We start from the raw sequence: 15,595 nt of genomic DNA, 5'->3' as shown, positions 1-15,595 counted from the left end.
ATGCCGTTTGGTTTAACTAATGCACTTGCAGTATTTATGGATTTGATGAAAAGAATCTTCAGACCGTATTTAGACAGATTTTTTATGGTATTTATTGACGACATTCTGATATACTCATGAGACAAGGCTGAGCATGCTGAACACTTGAGAATTGTGTTGCAAACCTTGTGAGACAAACAACTCTTTGCTAAATTTAGTAAATGTGAGTTCTGGCTACGTGAAGTTGGTTTTCTAGGACATATAGTATCAGCTGAAGGCATCAGAGTTGATCCGAGTAAAATTTTGGCAGTCGTTAACTAGAAACCACCGAAAAATGTATTCGAAGTCAGAAGCTTTTTGGGATTAGCTAGTTATTATTGAAGGTTTGTTAAAGGGTTCTCTATGATATCTACATCGATGATGCGACTCTTACATAAGGATGTGAAATTTGAATGGTTCGAAAAGTGTTAACAAAGTTTCAATCAGTTGAAAGAACTGTTGCTTGAGGCACCACTTTTGGTTTAGCCTGAATCGGGTAAAGAATTCATGATTTTCAGTGATGTACCTTTAAATGGTTTATGCTGTGTTTTGATGTAGGAAGACAAAGTAATATCTTATGCTTCCAAACAATTAAAGCTACATGAAAAGAATTACTCGACACATAACCTAGAGTTGGTAGTTATCGTGTTTGCATTGAAATTTGGTGACATCATTTGTTCGGAAAAAAATTTCATATATTTACCGATCAGAAGAGTTTGAAGTATATAATGTCGCATAAATATTTGAATCTGAGATAACGTAGATGGCTCGAGCTGTTAAAAGATTATGAGTTCATCATTGATTATCATCCGAAAAAAGTGAATGTAGTTGCTGACACTCTGAGTAGAAAATCTTTATTTGCTCTATGAGCGAGGAATTCACGATTGAAATTATCTAATGATGGCTCAATCTTAACCGAGTTAAAAGCTAAATCGATGTTTTTACAATAGATCTGTGAAGCTCAAAAATGCGATGATGATTTGTTAGCTAAACAGGTATAATGTGAGTCGACTTTTGATTCAGAATTTTAGATAGGACCTGATGATTTTTTATTGTTTAGAGGTAGAGTTTGTGTACTGAAGAATCCAGATCTGATTTAGAGAATCTTACACGAAGCTCATAGTGGTAGCTTGTCTGCTCATCCAGAAAGCAATAAAATGTATAATGATTTGAGACAAATGTACTGGTGGCTGGGAATGAAACGCGAGATTTCTAATTTTGTATTAAGATGTTTGATATGTCAGCAAGTTAAAGCTAAACATCAGGTACCTTCAAGACTGTTACAGCCAGTGATGACACCGAAGACCGGAGTGGAAATGGGATAGAGTTACTAAGGATTTCGTATTGGGTTTACCCTTATCACCGAGAAAGAAAGATGCCATCTGGGTTATTGTTGACTGTTTGACGAAGTGTGCACATTTTATTCCTGTACGTATCGATTTCTCCCTTGAGAGATTAGCTAAGTTATATGGTTATGAGATTGTTAGATTACTGTAATTGGAAAAATATATAGGATTTTTCCTATATAATTCATCACCTTTTTACTTAACATTGTTGTTAAAACCAAGTAATTCTTTAATAAATTAATGAAATATGTGAAAATATGAAATTAGGACATAGAAATTATTAAAATGTGATTCTATGTTTTATTATATGGTTTTCATGCATAAAATGGCTTATTTTATATTAATTTAAGCATATTATATTTTTAAGCTATGAAGTGGGACATGCATGATTAAATTAAATAATAAAATATAATTTTATATTTTAATAATTCATTTTAAATATTTCATTAATAAAAATTGGGTTTAATTAATTAAGTAAATTGATTAATTAAAGTTTTTAAATTAATTTATTGGTCCTCTAAACTATTTGCTATCTTTGACAGGTCTAAGGATTTTCTTCTAATTGCAAAACCGTCCAAGTAGGGACCAAGTCAACCTAATTTTTAGCTGCACATGGCTGATTATAAACCAACCTTTTGCTTAATTATACAAGGTTCTCAAAGAATAGAAGAAATTAGAGATTTACCTAAAGATTTGCAGTTGATCGAGTCTCAGTCCTGAATTGTTGTGGCATCCAAACTGACCAAAAATCAAGGAAAAATTAGCTTGATTTGCTTGATGTATGGCCGGCCAACCATGGGAGATTTTTCAAAGGATGAATACCCCTATTTTTAGTAAACTATCCCCCTTTCCTCACCTATAAATAAGACTCTCTCATTCATTCATCCATCATCCCTCACTTCTCATCATTCTCTCCTCTCTCAATTCTCTCAACTCTCTTAGCTCTCATGCCTATCACCATCCTTGCATAAAGGATTTCAACAAATTAGCCTCTTAAAGAGCCCTTGGTCGGCCACCTTGGAGAGCCATTAGCGAAGGAGCAAAGCAAATGAGCGAAGGAGCCTCGTCAGTCAGAGTCTTGGGTGACAGCCACTCTGAATTGGGTTTAACCTTTCTCTTCGTTAATTTAATTTAAAGATGTTTGCTATGAGTTCTTTGTTCTTGTTTACAAAAGATGATAGCTTAATTTTATTTAAGCTAGGATGATTATTTTAATTAAATAATATTTTTTTGATTCATGCTTATAATGTTTGTGCCTCAATCGATCATGTTTTCAATTAAAATCAAGTCTGTATTTCGTTCATACATGATTGAAATGCACCTGAATTAGCTGAGCGATCCTAACCAGACGACGGCTAATGAAAGCATAATTGAAATGTGAATGCTCAATTAAGATCCTAACCCAATTCAGTTCTAGGTTGCGTACCAACCCTAACTAGGCCCTGTTATCTGCATAGTTTTTAGATTTGTGTGATTAAATTATTTCAAACCTAACACGTCCCTGTTACCTCACACGAATGCTAAGAAACCCTTAGTAAATAAGGATCAGTAAAATACGTATTTACTAAGTAAAGGATTCCAAAAGGACCTAATTTGGTTTCCAAACTCATGAAAGATCGAGCTGCCATGGAATATTTTTCCGAATATTATTAAGCATGATGATAATAAATTGAGTTTAAATAAAGTAATTGTCCTAGTTTATTTATCTTATAATTGTTGCAGATTGTGTTTAATTTTGCTAAAATATACTTCATTCATATAGTCTGCATACTTAGGAAAACTTGCATTAGGGATCATTGCATTTATTTTAATTTAGACACCACTTCTCAACTATATTGTGTTTTTATTTTTTTCAAATTGTTAATATAATTTTACAAGTTAAGTGACTTAGCACAAGCACAATCCCTGTGGAGACGATAACTCGATACTTACTTATTACTTGATAATGACTGTGTACACATGCACAAACCCGAGCATTACAAGTTTTTGGCTCTATTGTCGGGGATTGTCAACTATTGCCATAGTCATTTTTTTCGTGAAATTATTTATTTTCAATTTGATTAATTTTTAACATCACTAACTTATTATTTTTAATTTTTGTGAATTTCTTCTCAGGTGTTTATGAGCATAGATCGAATCATCGATTTACTCCCTGTAGACCTTGAAATTGAGCGAACTTTCAGACAAAAAAGACGTGAACGAACAACTCAAAGATAAGTCGAGATGGACCATGGAAATCAGAAACAAGACCAATGTAATGAAGCTGATTATGTACGAAGTCCCATCCTCATTGCCGATGATAGGGATCGATGCATCAGAAAATATGCTGTGCCACTTTTCAGTGAGTTAAACCCAGGAATTTAAAGGCCATATATTGAGGCAACCCATGTGACAGTCCAATTTTGACCTTAATCAGACATAGTGGTTTTGGGACCACTAATTCGAGTCAAAAAAATATTTTAATATTATTTTTAGTGTCTATTGCATGTTAGGTTATATGTGTGAAAATTTCGTGTGAAAATTTAGTCGTTTGAAGGTTCAATTCGATAAAAAGGGTTTAATCGTGTAAAATAAAAATTTAAAGGTTAAATTTTAAAAGCACCTATTTGTTGTTGTCTTTTTAAGTAGGAGGTCTAAAGATGTAATTAGACCAAAATATAGTTAGTGGGTGACATATGACAACATTGTCCTTTATATATATGTTTGATATATTTATTATATAAGGTTAATTTAGTAATTTATTAAATTATGTCATATAATTAAAATAAGTAAAGAAAACATAAAAAAAAATTTCTTACCTTGGCTGAATGTTAAGCTTGGGAGAATTCATCAATGGCTTTTAGGGTTTCGATAATTCTTATTGAAAATTAAGGTGTGTTTTGGTTTCGGTTTTTGATAATTTTTATGTTTTTGAGATCGTTGCTTTATATACTACAAGACCCATGCTTGAATTTTTGAAATTGTTGATTATTTTGTGTTTTGCCATTGATGATAACTTGTGATATGTGATGTTAGTTTATGAAATATGAAATATAGGTGTTAGATTAAAATGTTTTGTCTTTGAATTTTTAGTAAAATTGAGTAAATAGGGCTAAATTGTGAAATGAAATTTTTGGGGGACTAAAATGTAAAATAAATGAAATGTGTGGACTTGTATGAAAATCATGAATGTTCGGCCCTTGTGTGGTATGGGCAAATTTTGTGTAATTTGTGTTTTATGTAATAGAGACTAAATTGTAAAAAGTGTAAATATCAGGGGCAAAATGGTAATTTTCCCAATTATGTGTTTTTGGACTAAATTGGATGCGTTAATAATAAAATTAGCTCATTTTAAATACATTTAGATCAAGAACCAAAGAAATCAGAGTTAGATCGAGGAAAAGCCAAAGTAGTCGAATAATCATCTGACTTCGATTTTTCATCGTTCGAGGTAAGTCTATTAGCAATTAAGAGTTGTTAAGTTAATATTTATACATGTATACTAATTGTATTTGGTATTGAGATATAAATAAAAGTATGTTAATTGAATAAATTTTAAGTTATGAATAATTTATATAATTATAATGTTCGAAAATACAAGTTTAATCTTGTATAAATTTATGGTTTGAAATAAAAATATAAAATCTATAAAAGTATGGATTATATTCGAATAAGTAAGTATATATGTATATTTATTCGTAAGTTTAAAACACTCGAATCTATATATATAAGTTTTTGAATTTAGTTAAAGTATGAATATTGAATATGTATAAATTCTTGGTTTAGATTCAAAGGTATTTATAACTTGTTATTATATAAGGTTCGAATATACATATATATGTATATACATGTATAAACCTTTGGAATTGATTTAAGACATGTAATTCATGAGTATATATGTAGTATTGAATAGGTATGTTTATGTGTGAGTTGAAAATATATGTATATGCTATATTTGATTGGATATGTTTACATACATGAATAGGTGCTTAATCCGAATTTAGGTAGGATATATGTGTAAGATATTATGAAATTTGATGAAGCAAGTATATGCGTATATGTTCTTGAAATGAATTTAGGTATGGAACCTATATATGTTTAAGAAAGTTTCAATTATGTGAAATTATTCATGCGAAAGTTCTTGAATGGAAATGAATATGTGAGGTTGTTAGTTTGAACGACTAATATAAAGTGATCGAATGTAATTCAGACTTATTGTCTAACAGGCTTGATACCGGTGATATAATTCAGACTCATTGTCTAGCAGGCTTAATGCCAGTGAAATTATTCGGACTATAAGTCTAGCAGGCTAAAAGCTGGTGTATTAAATCAGGTTTTAAAACCTAGCAGGCTAAATGCCGGTGAATCTGTTTTTATTACTGGTTTGAATATATTGAATATGTACATGATATGTAAATATTATATATATTTGAAGATCAAGTATATATATTTGATTAATAAGTTTGATGAGCAGATAAATACTTGTTATTATATATTTGGAGAGTGTATATATTTATATATATATACACGGTTTATTGCACTTGTTATATATGAAATTATATATATATTTGGTTATATGCATATAGTAAATTTATATATGCATTTGGTATATGTTTTAAGGAATATGTTTGTACTTGGTGTTATATATATATATATTGGTAAATGTGATTATATCTAAATATATTTATTTAATGTATATGTATACTCATTTGGTTATGATAATTTGTTAGGTGCAAATACATAAGCATTCGGTTATTCATAATTGAAATGTATATACATTAAGTTTTAAATTATGAAAATTTTGTATGCATATGATTATATGCAAATAATATGTAATGCATTCGTAAGTAGGACTTTTGACGAATGCATATATATAAATTGGTTGTGTACATATTGTTTATATTTTATATATATGAGTTTAGTGATTTGTATTTTGTGAATTCATATGTTTGATTATAAATAAGGGATTATGAATAGAAAATATTCAAATGACAATATATATGTGGTTTTTGCAAATTCAATAGATATACCAATAACTTATTTAATTATTTTTTTAATTTTATTCTTTACATAATTTGTTAATCTTTAGATTTACTAAGCTATAATAGCTTACCTTGTTTGTATTCGTTTCTTTGTTTTATAGTTTTAAAGATCAAGCTTTAAGCTTAGGGATCATCAACAAGATCATCACTCTATCTCTTGTCTTGGTATTAAAATGTTTAAATTTTAACTTATGACATGTACATACTAGATAAAGTTTGAAGGTTGAAATATTGTATAGAGTAAATAAATACAATTTTTTATTATGGATTTATTAGTATGTAGTTGTTTAAAACTATTAAACTTTAATGTATGTCTGTTTTGAGTTTTGTTATGCTTAGTAATGCCTCCTAACCCTAATTTGGCGACGGATATGGGTTAGGGGTGTTACAACCCAGTTTGAATTGAAACCAGTGATGTTTTAAATGCTACAAACGGTGGGCAAATTTAGTGATATGCCCACGGAAGATGCACATCTCCACCTTCGATTGTTTATGGAGGTGAGTGATTCATTTAAGATAGCCGGTGTGACTAAAGACACCCTGAGGTTGAAGTTGTTTCCGTACTCGTTGCGAGATCGAGCACGAGAATGGCTCAATTCATTGCCACCAAGTTTCATATCTACGTGGCAAGAATTAGTAGAGAGATTTTTGGTTAAGTATTTCCCACCTAGCAAAAATGCTAAGTTGAGGAACGAGATCACAACTTTCCAGCAACTAGATGACGAGTTTTTATATGAGGCTTGGGAGCGATTCAAGGAGTTACTTCGTAAGTGTCTTCATCATGGGATTCCTCATTGTATCCAGTTGGAGACATTCTATAATGGTCTCGATGCACATACAAGATTGATGGTAGATGCTTCCGCGAATGGTGCAATTTGGTCTAAGTCTTATAATGAGCTTATGAAATCATCGAGAGGATCGCGAGTAATAACTATCAATGGCCAACAAATCGAACAGCTTTAGGAAGACGAGTAGCCGGAGTTCATGAAGTTGACTCTCTCACTTCGTTATCAGCTCAAGTATCGTCTATTTCTTCTATGTTAAAACAGTTAACCGCTAATAGTACTAATAATTTTGCAGCTCAGCCACCAAGTCCGTTTGAAGTAGTTTCCCGTGTGTATTGTGGGGAAGGTCATTCTTTTGAGAATTGTCCATCAAATCCTGAGTCAATGTACTATGTGGGGAACCAATATCAAAATAGAAGTGGACAAGGACTCCAGTCCAACTTCTACAATTCTTCATGGTGTAATCATCCTAACTTTTCTTGAAGCAACCAATGAAATGGACCAAACAACAACTCATTGCAGCAAAGGCCCAACCAGTCTCAAGGGTTTAATCAACAAGCTCTAAAATCACCTCAAGCTGAGGCATTAAACAGTTTGGAGAACTTGTTGAAAGCGTACATGGAAAAGAATGACGCTTTGATCCAAAGCCAAGCAATAACACTGAAAAATTTGGAAAACCAAATGGGTCAGTTAGCTACGGAGCTTTATAATAGACAGCAAGGAACCTTGTCGAACGATACTGAGAATCCAAGAATTTTGGGTAAAGAACATATCAAGGCAGTAGCATTGCGTAGTGGAAAGACTCTGGAACCCCAATTGATTGATGTCGAAGATGAGCATGTTGTAAAGGAGGAAAGTCAACCAGTTGTTGAAGTTCTTACACCAAAGGAATCAGAATCTGTAAAGTCTGGCAAGGTAAACCCTGACTTAGTGAATTCATATATTTTAACATCTTCTTTGGATACAGATTTACCTACTCAGAAAAGTTGTCCGGTTCAACTGAAAGTTCTATCAGCTCCATATCCGCAAAGATTGCAGCAACACAAGAAGAAATAGGAGGTGCAATTCAAGAAGTGTTTGGATGTTCTGTAGCAGTTACACATCAATATTCTATTGGTGGAGGCTTTAGAATAAATGCCAAATTATGTGAAGTTTATGAAGGATATACTGTCCAAGAAAAAATGACTAAGTGAGTATGAGACTGTTGCTTTGACAAAGGAGTGTAGTGCATTCTTGCAAAACAAACTGCCACCGAAATTGAAAGACCCAGGAAGCTTTACTATACCTTGTAACATTGGTGAATCTTACTGTGGTAAAGCTTTGTGTTACTTAGGAGCGAGTATCAACTTTATTCCTAAGTCTATTTTCAAGATGTTAGGGATAGGTGAAGTAAGACCTACAACTGTGACGCTTCAGCTAGCGGATCTATCTTTAGCATATCCTGAGGGAAAGATCGAGGATGTTTTGGTAAGAGTCGATAAATTTATTTTTCTTGCTGATTTCATTATTTTAGATTTTGAAGCAGATAAGGAAGTACCAATTATCCTTGAGAGACCTTTCCTAGCCACGATAAGAGCGTTAATTGGTGTGTAGAAAGGTGAACTCACCATGCGAGTTTAAGATGATCAGGTAACCTTTAACATTCTTAAAACAATGAAATTTCTCGACCCGACAGAGGAGTGTTCAGTTATGGGAGAGATAGAAACCTTGGTTTCTTTGGAAAGCAATTTTGAAGAAGATCTATTGGAGAAAGCTTTAGATCTTGACTCTTTGGAGGATAAAGAAGGTGAAGAAAACATGGCTTTGATGGAAGCCAATCCGAGAAATTATATTCAATCCACATGGTATGAACCGTTGGAGTTGGAAGTCTGAGAATTTATGCAACCCAAGTTGTTAATCGAAGAACCACCTAAACTCGAACTAAATGTGCTTCCTTTCCATTTGAAATACATGTATTTAGGTGATTATTCTACTTTTCAAGTGATTATTTTAGCAGAATTGACGAAGGATCAAGAGGAGCAACTAGTTGCTGCTCTAAAGAAATTTAAGAAAGCAATTGGTTGGACCATAGCTGATATTCGAGGTATAAGCACTTCATTTTACATGCACAAAATCATTTTAGAAGAAGGTGAAAGAGCTCGAATTGATAGGCAAAGGAGGCTCAATCCTATTTTGAAAGAAGTTGTGAGAAAGGAAGTGATCAAATAGTTAGATGCAAGAATCATCTATCCTATTTCAGATAGTTCGTGGGTAAGTCCGGTGCAATGTGTACCGAAGAAAGATGAAATCACGATTGTTAAAAATGAGTGTAACGAGTTAATTCCAACAAGAACTGTTATCGGTTGGAGAATCTGTATTGATTTCAGAAAGTTGAACGAAGCCACTCGGAAGGACCATTTTTCATTGCCTTTTATGGATCAGATGTTAGATCGACTAGCGGGTAATGAATTCTATTGTTTTTTAGATGGCTATTCGGGATATAACCAAATAGTTGTAGACCCGGAGGACCAACATAAAACAACCTTTACTTGTCCATATGGTACGTTTTCTTTTAGGTGAATGCCTTTTGGTTTATGCAATGCACCTGCAACTTTTCAACGATGCATGATGGCAATATTTACTGATATGGTCGAAAATTTTGTTGAGGTTTTCATGGATGATTTTTCTTTTTTTGATAACACTTTTTATATCTGTTTGAGTAATTTGGCTAAGGTACTGAAGAGATGGGAAGAGACGAATCTTGTCCTTAATTGGGAAAAATGTCATTTCATTGTCAAGGGAGGGATTGTCTTCGGTCATAAGATCTCAAAGAAAGGAATTGAAGTTGATAAAGCAAAGGTGGACGTAATTGAAAGATTACCGACCCCAATTAATGTGAAAGGAGTCAGAAGTTTCTTAGGCCGATTTTTATCGAAGGTTTATCAAGGATTTCTCAAAAATTTCTAAGCCGATGTGTTTGTTGTTAGAGAAAGATACAGTGTTCAATTTCAACAAAGCATGTTTGGAAGCTTTTGAAAATCTAAAGAATCGGTTAATTACAGCCCTAATAATCGTTACACCTGATTGGAACTCACCTTTTGAGTTGATGTGCGATGCAAGTGATTACGCTATTGGAGCTGTGATGGGTCAAAGAAGAAATAAAGTGTTCCACCCTATTTACCATGCAAGTAGAACTTTGACGGAAGCGCAACTAAATTATACAGTAATTGAAAAGGAACTATTTGCTATAGTTTTTTCTTTTGACAAATTTCGTTCATATCTTATAGGTACCAAAGTTACAGTATTTACTGACCATGTGGCCATTAAATACTTGCTCACGAAGAAAGATGCAAAACCAAGGCTAATTCGTTGGATACTTTTACTCCAAGGATTTGACCTTGAGATCCAAGACAGAAAAGGTGTTGAAAATCAAGTAGCTGATCATCTGTCAAGGTTGGAGCAAGATGAGGTAACCCAGTCTGGTGTGCCTATCAATGAGAATTTCCTAGATGAGCACTTATTTGAGATAATTCGCATTCATGAAATACCCTGGTTTGGTGATTTTGCCAATTATCTTGCATGTGGAATAATTCCTCAAGAAATGACATACCAACAAAGGAAGAAATTCCTTCATGATAGTCGGTATTATTTTTGGGAGGATCCGTTTTTGTTTAAACATTATGTAGATAATATAGTCCGAAAGTGTGCAGCTGAAAGTGAGATTGCCAACATCTTATATCATTGCCATTCATCTCCAAGTAGGGGACACTTTGGTAGTTCACGTACTGCAGCAAAGATTTTGCAAGCAGGTTTCTTTTGGCCTACACTATTTAAAGATGCTTATGCTTATGTGAAGAACTGTGATAAATGCCAAAGGACTGGAAATATATAAATGAGGAATGAGATGCCCTTGACAAACATTTTGGAGATTGAATTGTTCGACGTATGGGGTATTGACTTCTTAGGCCCGTTTCCTTCTTCATATGGGAACAAATACATCTTAGTTGCTGTGGACTATGTATCCAAGTGGGTTGAAGCTAAAGCATACCCTACAAATGATGCTAAGGTAGTCATGCGATTCCTACATAAGAATGTGTTTACACGATTTGGGACACCAAGAGCTATTATTAGTGATGAAGGTTCTCACTTTGTAAACAAATGGCTTAAGTGGTTGCTTGACAAATATGGTGTGAAGCACAAGATTGCTATTGCCTATCACCCTTAGTCTAATGGACAAGTTGAAAGAGTGAACCGTGAAATCAAAGGTATCCTTCAAAAGGTAGTACGCCCTAATAGAAAAGATTGGTCTCGAAGGCTCGTTGATGGATTATAGTCCTATCGAACAGCATTTAAGACTCCGTTAGGAATGACTCCTTATCGGTTAGTCTTTGGAAATGCATGTCATTTTCCATTAGAATTGGAGAATAAAGCTCACTGGGTTTCAAAGCAGTTGAACTTTGATCTTAAGCAAGCCTGTGAGAGAAGGATGTTACAACTTGATGAGTTGGGAGAGCTGAGGTTGTTTTCCTATGAGAATGCCAAAATGTGTAAAGAAAAATCAAAGATATGGCATGATAGTCATATACAACCTCGCGAGTTTAAAGAAGGTTAGAAGGTGTTGTTTAATTCAAGGCTAAAGTTATTTCTTGAGAAGCTGAAATCCCGATGGAAAGGACCATATACCATCCACCGAGTTTATCCTTATGGAGCTATTGAATTGTACGACAATTACTGAGGTACGTTTAAAGTCAATGGTCAACGTCTCAAACACTACTAGGATGGTGAAGTTGAGCAAGTTGAATCCTCGTTCGAATTAATAGACCCTTGATTTTTCATAAACTTGTCTTGAAAATAAATAAATAATTAGAATTTATTTTCTTAAGTAAGTACATTTAATTAATTCTGTCTAAGGAGATTGGAACTTAAGCGGGACCGTTGTGACCCCTTTCAACCTTTCCTGAGAATTAATTTAATGTAATTTGTTAAGAAGAAACTTTCTAATTAAGTTTTAAAATGCTTTTTTCTAGTTTAATTTATTTTGTTTAATTTCAAATTTTTATGTTAATAAAGGGGGTCAAGTTTGGCCCAAGTACTAATCAGTTTTTTGTTTAAGATACAATCTGAGTTTGAGGCTCAAGTCAGCAAAAAGGAGGAAAACAATTTTACCCTTGTTGTCACACCCATTACTTGCCGTCTAAGTAACTTTAATGTAGCTAAATTTTTGCTACATGTTGCCCTAATTTTTCCCTATATAAAATCCTCTTCATTCTACTAATTTTCATATCCCTCAAAGCAATATGCTTACACCCTAAAATTTCTTAAAATCTCTTTTTTTGTGCCGCAAGCCTCAAATCCCGAAAGAAATCGCTAGCCTTTTTCTTTTCTTTTGCCGAAACTAATTAGTATTGCCATAAGAGAATCGCTGGAGCACCGGCACCGCCACTGCACAACACCATTGCTGCTGCACGTTGCCACCGCCACCGTAACTCTTTCACCGTCGCAAGGTTTATCAAAGCAAGTTCCACCCTCTCTTGCCGATTTCTCTTCTGGATCTGCAAGCAGAAACTTTGCTAAATTTTTGGGAAAATACCATGTCTCACAAGAGAACTAGATTGTCAAAGACGAATACTGAAAATCCAATTTTAATCGATGAAGAAGTGAAATAGTGATTTGATTCAATCTTCAAGCATCAACCTATGATGCCGAAAAAAGGTTTTAACCTGAATAGCAATGATGTGATGGTTGTCCCTGTGCTAATTAGAAAGATAATCAATGCTCTCAAGTGGGAACGATTTTGTGATGCTCGTTTACTTCCTGATGATAAACTAGTTCGAGAATTCTATGCTAGTTTGACTACACAAGATGCTACTGAAGTCATCGTTCGAAAGTAAAAGGTACCTCTTACTTCTAAATCTATCAATGATTTGTTTAATTTACCTGATGTTGAGGAAAATGAGTACTACCCAATGATGAACAATATCAACTGAGATTTTCTTCAATAAGTGCTTGATGTTGTGACAAATCCGGGATCCCAATGGATTATAAGAAAGTATGGAAGCCATTCTTGTCGAAGAAAATACTTAAAACCAGTAGTGAAGGTATGGTTCTATTTTGTTCACTACAGTTTTATGCCTATCTCACATAGTTCCACCATCTCGATGGAACGAATGCTCTTGTTATATGCAATTTTGACAGAAAAGTCCATTAATGTTGGGAAAATTATCCTCAAGGAGATTCATGATTGTGCTAAAAAGAAGACAGGAAGTGCTTATTTCCCATCATTAATTACTTCACTTTGCTTAAGGGCCCGTGTCAAAACATAAGCAAATTTGAAGAGGCAGTACGTTCAAGGGTGCATTACAAGTCATGATCTTGAAAGGTTAGTAGAGGGAGTGCATAAGCTGAACCAAGGCGAGCAAGAGGAACCAATAGAGCTAGAAATCGAAGAGTCAACAAATAAAACTGAAACTGAAGCTGATTCAGTTACAGACACTGAAGAAGGAGAATTTGATAAGGAACCAAATAGTCCTCAACCAGCTGAAGGAGCTGAAAACTCTGAACCAAGGGTTGAGCTAGAAGAAGAACCAGTCAAGCTAAGTGTTGAACCATAATTTACGACTCCAATGCCAACTCCTGCAAGTACTTCAAAGAAATCAGAGCTGTCAATTTTAATGGATATGTGCAAGTTCATGCACAATCAACAACAAACTTACTGGAAATATGCAAAAATTAGGGATGATTCAATTTGAAATACTTTTAAGAATATCTCTAACACTTTTTTTCCTGAGTTCCCAGATGCTATCTTTAAGACATGGACAGAAGATATTGACAATGCAAGCGGAGATGGAATTAAAGAAGACAAGGAGAATGAGTCACAAATATAAAAGGTGGGATTCTTGTCTTGTTATTTATTTAATTATTTTTTAGGTCTTTAGGAATTTATTTATTTAGTAATTAGGATTTAATCTTTGCAAAATAAAACATAGCAAGCATGAATAAATACTTCTTTAGAAAGAATAAGACTAAGTGATATGGTAATGGGAATGAACATGTCTAGGATTAGGTTATTAGGAAAGACTTGGTATTTAAGCAGTCTTAATGACTCACCTCTCTTTCTTTACAACCCTACCTGGTGTTCAATTTTCATTCATTACTTTGTTCTTGCAATGAGGACATTGCTTCTTTTTAAGGGGTAAGGCAAATAAATTGCTCAAATTTTAAAATTTTCAAGTATGTTTCAATCGTTTGTTTCATAAGAATATTTTAATAAATGAATGATTACAGAAATTATTTTTAATAAGATAGCTTGTATGCAAGTATGATGACGATTTTATCTGAGTGATTTTATGTTATCGTGAAGAATGAAATGTTTTTATGATCTTAGACTTAGGTAATGTTTGCCATGAAAACTTAGTTTCTCTTGAGATTGGGCATGCATGAAGGTTTATATTTTTAGAATTGACTTAGTAACTTTCTTCAGGCGAAATCCTAGGGGACATAAAAATCTGAAATGATATAGGCACCATTTTTATTTGGATCGTTTGAGCCTTTTCAAGCCCACCTTACTATTTTAGACCTTTGAAACCATAATTTTGAGCTTTAAGGCCTGTGTTTGCAATGAACCTACATTATAAGACAATTACCATTTTTTTTAAATTATCCTAATTTTGTGCACCTATCTTAACTTAAGTGTCTTGGGAATCAACATGTGATGAAATTTTTCATAAAGAAGTATGTGCTCATGATTATAAAAAAAATGAAGAAAAGTTCACTTTGTCTTCAAAAAAGGAAAAATGTATGAGCTTGAGTTCAAAATAAGTTTGGGGGTGTTCCAAAGGTTCACTTGAAGAAAAAGGTTGAAATTCGAGAAATCCAAGACAAAGTTAAAACTTAAGATTTTTGAAATCGTAATGTCCCATCTCTTAAATTCCCTACCTTTAACCTAGCCCCATTACAACCATATAAAGGACTTATTTATTTGATGATTATGTCACTTACATTAGTCGAGAAGAAGTATTAAGTTCAATATATGAAGATCATAAATATGATTGTTTTGCTTGATTGATGAGAAATTGTGTTGAATGAAGAATATTATCTATGGCTATGACATACATGCAAACTATGATTCATGTTGGCATATCTTGAAACTTAGAATAAAACTTTTAAAATGTTTGTATACGAGTTACCTGTTAATGAAGAAGATCTATGAGCATGAATTTATTCATGCATGATTATGAGACAAAGATTGATACTATTTACACTCTTAGCAAAATTTGCCTTAGCAAGACCTTGTGCTGTGTATGAACATTACTCAGGACGAGTAATGATTTAAGTTTGGGGATGTGTAAACGGAAAAATATATAGGATTCTTCCTATATAATTCATCACCTTTTACTTAAAATTATTGTTAAAACCAAGTAATTATTTAATAAATTAATGAAATATG

General features: G+C 33.3%; 1 non-coding gene and 1 pseudogene across 1 annotated transcript; one reads left to right on the top strand and one right to left on the bottom strand.

Annotated features, from left to right (window-relative positions):
- Positions 1–7,066: 7,066 nt before the first annotated feature.
- LOC128036254 (small nucleolar RNA R71) lies at positions 7,067–7,173 on the bottom strand. Its single transcript, XR_008193052.1, has one exon. It is a non-coding gene; the product is annotated as a small nucleolar RNA R71 (small nucleolar RNA).
- A 678-nt stretch (positions 7,174–7,851) lies between these two features.
- Positions 7,852–13,760, top strand: LOC128036146 (uncharacterized; annotated as a pseudogene).
- The last annotated feature ends 1,835 nt before the right edge of the window (positions 13,761–15,595 follow it).

Source organism: Gossypium raimondii, chromosome 13 (genome assembly GCF_025698545.1).
Source record: "Gossypium raimondii isolate GPD5lz chromosome 13, ASM2569854v1, whole genome shotgun sequence".
NCBI classification, from domain to species: domain Eukaryota; kingdom Viridiplantae; phylum Streptophyta; class Magnoliopsida; order Malvales; family Malvaceae; genus Gossypium; species Gossypium raimondii.
This window is presented reverse-complemented; position numbering and strand designations above follow the sequence as displayed.